Source organism: Cottoperca gobio, chromosome 5, assembly GCF_900634415.1.
Source record: "Cottoperca gobio chromosome 5, fCotGob3.1, whole genome shotgun sequence".
Lineage (NCBI taxonomy): Eukaryota > Metazoa > Chordata > Actinopteri > Perciformes > Bovichtidae > Cottoperca > Cottoperca gobio.
Window position 1 is genome coordinate 28,753,897 of NC_041359.1, and position 7,539 is coordinate 28,761,435.

Consider the following 7,539-nt stretch of genomic DNA (forward strand, 5'->3'; position numbering starts at 1 on the left):
AGTCTGGTCATCAAAAAAGATAATAATACTTTTATATATATAATATTTGTCCTTCTTTGTTTGTTAATGTTTCCTGTACAGAAGCAGCAGCTCCACTAATATCTGAGTAGTTTATATACACACACATATTATATATATAAATGTGTCAGAAGAATATAATAAAGAGGCTGAAATATTAATCTGAGACTATTTTAATAATGATATGGACAAGTGTAACTGTTTTATTATAATTATCCTTGTTTGTGAAGTTTTAAGAAGAAGAATGAAACATTGAGAGAATGTCTCAGCAGGGTGTCTGATGGTCACCAGGTGAAGAACGTCGCTTCATGGAGACGAAGAAGCTTCTGGAAGCTTCAAAAGGAAAAGAGTAATAAATGTCTTATTGTTATAATGTTAATGAACTAATTAGCAGTTGTTGCTACTGCTTGAAATTTACTTCAAATGTTTTATTTGAACTTTTCTAACATTGAGGTGGTGAGAGGCTTCCCTGTTGCTAGGCGACTAACGTGACCTGAACACACTGAACATTAATAAAGTTTAGATTCGTCAAAGCAGCGTTTGTAATTAATGACATTGATTATGTGTGTGTCCCACGAGCCCCGACACACCTGAAGGGGAGTAGACACTTTAATTAAACGTTTTAATTACGCCTCGGAGAAGAAGAACACGTGATTAATAACATCACTAACTTCTTATTTTACTGGGAACGTTACGGAATTATAAACATTTAATCCAAATGAAATAAAAGCTCTACTTCATCTCCCGTCAGTATTTCTGTTTGTTCTCTGATCTTCAAATCAGATAAAGTTCCTTCACCGGCCTTTAAAAGTGTTTCAGTCTCCAGTTCTTCTATAATGAAACCTCAGTGACGTGTGTGTGTGTGTGTGTGTGTGTGTGTGTGTGTGTGTGTGTGTGTGTGTGTGTGTGTGTGTGTGTGTGTGTGTGTGTGTGTGTGTGTGTGTGTGTGTGGGACAAGAACTGAGACATCCGACGTCATCTTCAGACTTCAAGGCCGTTCATCACACAGAAGAGAAGCTTAACTCTCAGTATTAACACAAAGAACACTTTCATCATCATCATCATCATCATCATCATCATCATCGTCGCCTCCACACAAGCAGAAGATAAAGTTTACTGTGACATGCCACTGATAAAGTTTACGTCAGGATCATGAATCGTGGCTGCGCCTGCTGCCCTGGTCCTGCTGGACACCAGGAAGTACAAGTAAGTAATATAACATTACTGAGTACCTCATACAGTGTGTCACTAAAGGACATCTATAACAGTTATTGAAGAGATTCAACAACACCTTTGTGCATATACTGTATTTCATAAAACACATATATTGTTTTTCATGGATTACATAAATGATAGATGTATATCTATACCAGGGGGGTCAAACATAATGTTTATTTTACTGGTAGTATGACTAAAAGTACTACTTTGTCCTTTACAGGATGGTGAGAGCCAAACAACTGCACCACAGAAACATGTAAAGACGCAACAGTTATTAGAAAACATGTGCAATGTAAACCAGCGACCAAGCCTGTATGTGAAAATGGACAACCACCAGTGAGGGGTTGTGATGAAGGCGGCTGCTGTTTCCACTATCACTGCAAATGTAGGTTGAAATCAAAGCCTTTTCAAATGTCACATTCAAGCAACATCTTAAAACATAAACCGTTTGTCTTTGATGTAACACTAAATGTAATCACAATCCAATGTTTGCAGGTGTTTGCGCTGGCTGGGGAGATCCTCATTATCTGACATTTGATGGCCAGTATTACAGCTTCCAGAAAAAGTGCACATATGTCCTCGTCAAACAGATCACTCCTCGACACAACTTAAGGATTCTTATCAACAACGAAAACTGTGATGCCTCTGGACTTGTGAGCTGTCCTAAACCCTTGATTGTGTATTACAAGTTATTCTTACACAGGAAAGAACCCCAAAGACCGTGAACATGGTAACAACTGTCTTAACCCATTTAACTTGAATATATTTAAATGATGTGCAGTGATTTTAATGAAAAATGTTTCACTTCAACAATGTTGCAATTGTTTAGGTGTCAATGGCAAGCAGGTAGTCCCAACCTACTTTAATGATGACTTCCCCATGACAAGTTCAGCAAATTCCCGGAAATTGAGGCAGTTGTGTTGTTCAAAGCGCTTTTATTCAGCGTTGACTTGCCATTTTCCCTTTTCCACAACAACACAGAGGGACAGTGTGGTAAGATGATACTTGATTCACTGATAAACGCATTGAACAGCAATGACCGCATGTTATGTTCATGAATGAAAATACTGTATATAAACAGTGCTCGATATATTATGAAAGCACCAAATGTGGCATGGTTTGTAATATCTGTCATGTTAATATTTACCTTCACAAGGTGTCTGTGACAATAACAGAAAGAACGATGCAGATCACCAAATGGCAAGATTAATCCTGCTTGCTCTCAGATGGGAGAGTGGCGTGTACATGATAAGAATAAGCCATATTGTGACAATCTACCTCCTACCACAACACCAACACCTACACAACACAACACCAACACAACACCTACACAACAACAACACTAACACAACACCAACACAACACCAACACCTACACAACACCAACACAACACTAACACCTACACAACACAACACCAACACAACACCTACACAACAACAACACTAACACAACACCTACACCTACACCAACACAACACCTACACAACACCAACACAACACTAACACCTACACAACACAACACCAACACAACACCAACACAACACCAACACAACACCAACACAACACCTACACAACAACAACACTAACACAACACCTACACCTACCACAACACCAACACCTACACAACACAACACCAACACAACACCTACACAACACAACACCTACACAACACCAACACCAACACAACACCAACACAACACTAACACAACACCTACACAACACCTACACAACACCAACACAACACCTACACAACAACAACACTAACACAACACCAACACCTACACAACACAACACCAACACAACACCTACACAACACCTACACAACAACAACACTTACACCTACACCAACACAACACCTACACAACACCAACACAACACTAACACCTACACAACACCAACACAACACCAACACAACACCTACACAACACCTACACAACAACAACACTAACACAACACCTACACCTACCACAACACCAACACCTACACAACACAACACCAACACAACACCTACACAACACCAACACCAACACAACACCAACACAACACTAACACAACACCTACACAACACCTACACAACACCAACACAACACCTACACAACAACAACACTAACACAACACCAACACCTACACAACACAACACCAACACAACACCTACACAACACCTACACAACAACAACACTAACACAACACCTACACCTACACCAACACAACACCTACACAACACCAACACAACACTAACACCTACACAACACCAACACAACACCAACACAACACCTACACAACACCTACACAACAACAACACTAACACAACACCTACACCTACCACAACACCAACACCTACACAACACAACACCAACACAACACCTACACAACACAACACCTACACAACACCAACACCAACACAACACAACACCAACACAACACTAACACAACACCTACACAACACCTACACAACAACAACACTAACACAACACAACACCTACACAACACCTACACAACACCAACACAACACCAACACCTACACAACACAACACCAACACAACACCTACACAACACAACACCAACACAACACCAACACAACACTAACACAACACCTACACAACACCAACACAACAACAACACTAACACAACACCAACACCTACACAACACCAACACACCATCAACACAACACCAACACTAACACAACACCAACACCTACACCTACACCTACACCTACACCAACACCAACACAACACCACCAACACAACACTAACACCTACACAACACAACACCAACACAACACCAACACAACACCAACACAACACCTACACAACACCAACACTAACACAAACACCTACACAACACCAACACCTACACAACACAACACCAACACAACACCTACACAACACCTACACAACACCTACACAACACAACACCAACACAACACCTACACAACACCTACAACACACCAACACCAACACCTACACAACACCAACACAACACTAACACAACACCTACACAACACTAACAACAACACCTACCACAACACCAACACAACACCTACACAACACCAACACCTACACACCGACAACACCAACACAACACCTACACAACACCTACACAACACCAACACAACACTAACACAACACTAACACAACACCTACACAACACAACACTAACACAACACCTACACAACCACCAACACAAACACCAACACAACACCTACACAACACCAACACAACACCTACAAACACCACACCTACACAACACCAACACAAACACCAACACAACATCTACACAACACCTACACAACACCTATACAACACTAACACAACACAACACCAACACCACACCAACACCTACACAACACCAACACAACACTACACACAACACCTACACAACACAACACCAACACAACACTAACACAACACCTACACAACACCAACACCAACACCAACACCTACACAACACAACACCAACACAACACCTACACAACACCAACACAACACTAACACAACACCTACACAACACCAACACAACACTAACACAACACCTACACAACACCAACACAACACCAACACAACACCTACACAACACCAACACAAACACCAACACCTATACAACACTAACACAACACCTACACAACACAACACCTACACAACACCTACACAACACCTACACAACACAACACCAACACAACACCAACACAACACTAACACAACACCTACACAACACCTACACAACACAACACCTACACAACACAACAACCAACACAACACTAACACAACACCTACACAACACCTACACAACACAACACCAACACAACACAACACTAACACAACACCTACACAACACACACAACACCTACACAACACAACACCTACACAACACAACACAACACCTACACCAACACAACACCTACACAACACCAACACAACACCTACACAACACCTACACAACACCAACACAACTCCTACACAACACCAACACAACACCAACACCTACACCTACACAACACCAACACCTACACTTACACCTACACAACACACAACCTACACAACACCTACACCAACACCTACACCTACACCTACACCTACACAACACCTACACCAACACACAACCTACACAACACCTACACCAACACAACACCAACACAACACCGACACCTACACAACACCGACACCAACACCTACACAACACCAACACAACACCAACACAACACCAACACAACACCTACACAACACCAACACCTACACAACACCAACACAACACCTACACAACACCAACACCAACACCTACACCAACACCTACACGACACTAGCACAACACCAACACGACACCGACACTGACACCAACACCTACACAACACCAACACCTACACTAACACAACACCTACACAACACCTACACAACACCTACACGACACCAACACAACACCCTGCGAAGCCGATGTTTGTAAAATTCTGATGAGCGAGTAAGAATTTACACAACAAATATGAACAGAGTATTTCAATTGAATTTCTGAGCATCACCCTGATTAACCTACTTTCTTTTTGTTTATACATTAAGGGTGTTTAAGAAATGCCACAAAGTAATCTCACCACGACCATTTTATGAGAGCTGTAAATTTGATGTTTGCCACATGGGAAATAACACCATAGGTTGTTCCAGTATGGAGACATACGCCAGCATGTGTGCTGAAGCGTCTGTCTGTCCAAACTGGAGGGATGCTACAAATGGACAGTGTAGTAGGAGGGTTTGATTTTACTAACATTCAGATGTCCAGATCTTTTTTCATCATTTTCTCTTGTTTTAGAATTTAAATGACCAGGAAATAAAGTCTTCAAGCCTTGAGGGCCAACTGTTGTACCAACTTGCAAAGCAAGGTCATTTCTCAGTTCTATTATCAATATCGTCAGCAGCTTGTAATGTAACATTTACACTTAATTGGGCTGAACCAAGTGTAAACGTCAGCATGCTAACATGTTCACAATGACAATGCAAACACGTGAAGCAGTAATGTGTACCACGATCCACATCTTAGTTTAGCGTGTTAACAAGCTAATGCTAATTAGCACTAAACACAAAGTATAGCCTTAGGCTCATGGGAATATAATTAGTTTTGTAGGTATTTAGTCATAAACTAAAGTATTTGACACATTTTAATTTTGATTTGATGATAACACCAGATGAGAAGTTAGGTGCAGTTGATCCCGGTGGGGGCATAACTGTATGTACCAAATGGCACTGCATTCCACCTAATAGTTTTGAGACAGTTAATTTAAAAACACAAATGTCAACCTCATGGTGGCGCTAGAGGAAAGTCATTGGTTTTATTTCCTGGCAATCAATCAAATAGTTGTTAAACTATTTCAGGCTATCTTTATAGCCAAACAAATCATAATTTAATTATGCATGTTGTTTTTCAACATCCATTGTCTTCATATTTTAGATACAATGAGAAGTATGTACAACGCCAGGGACAACATGGCAGCCAGAGCCAAGACTGTAATGACGTCATGGAGGGATGTTTCTGCCCAGAGGGGAGGACTTGGTTCAGTTCACAACCTCACCTGTGTCTCCACATGTAAGAGCACCTCTAACAAAGACAATCTCATTCTTTGTGAATGAATTCATGTTCTGGTAAAATGATTGTTTTTATTGTTTAAGGTTGCACGGGACCTAATGGAGAACCCAAACAGGTAAAAGCTACAACACACGATTATCATTATTCACACAGTACTCGTCTCTCAAACAGCTTGGTGAGACTTGGAAGAGTGCGTTTGTGATGACGACACTCTGGGTGTTCAGTGTGAGCCTCTTACATGTCCCACTCAAGAACCAATGCAGTGCAATGAGGAAGGTGAGGTGTTGGTGAACCACACAGTGACACATAAAAGCACACCAACATCAGCTGTTTTGTGTTTGATCTTTTAAATGATTTCATGGGCTCTCCACTGATTCTACACACAAACATCTGTTTTCTCATCATAGTTAGTACTACTCATCTTGTGACAAAAGATGTAATAAATCCTAAAGACTTCTATGTATTTAGTGAAGAGACATGACAGAACTGAATAGTGAGTGACGTGATTAAGCAACCGGACAGTAAATGTTAGCTGTTATGGTGCGGGCTGCGGGTTTTAGTGAAGACGCAGGGAGTCTATTGTCATGGCTTTAGTGTAAAAAAGAATTTAATAATGAATTACTAAAACTAAAACTAAAACAAGAGGTTAAACTTCATGAACATTTTGGAGTGATTTCACTGACCGCTTTTCCTTTTATTTATTATTATATCATCTCCAGCAGTAAGGAGGAGATGATC

At 40.7% G+C, this 7,539-nt stretch overlaps 1 pseudogene; it reads left to right on the forward strand.

Annotated features, from left to right (window-relative positions):
* Positions 1-278: 278 nt before the first annotated feature.
* LOC115007820 (intestinal mucin-like protein) lies at positions 279-7,151 on the forward strand (annotated as a pseudogene).
* Positions 7,152-7,539: the final 388 nt, after the last annotated feature.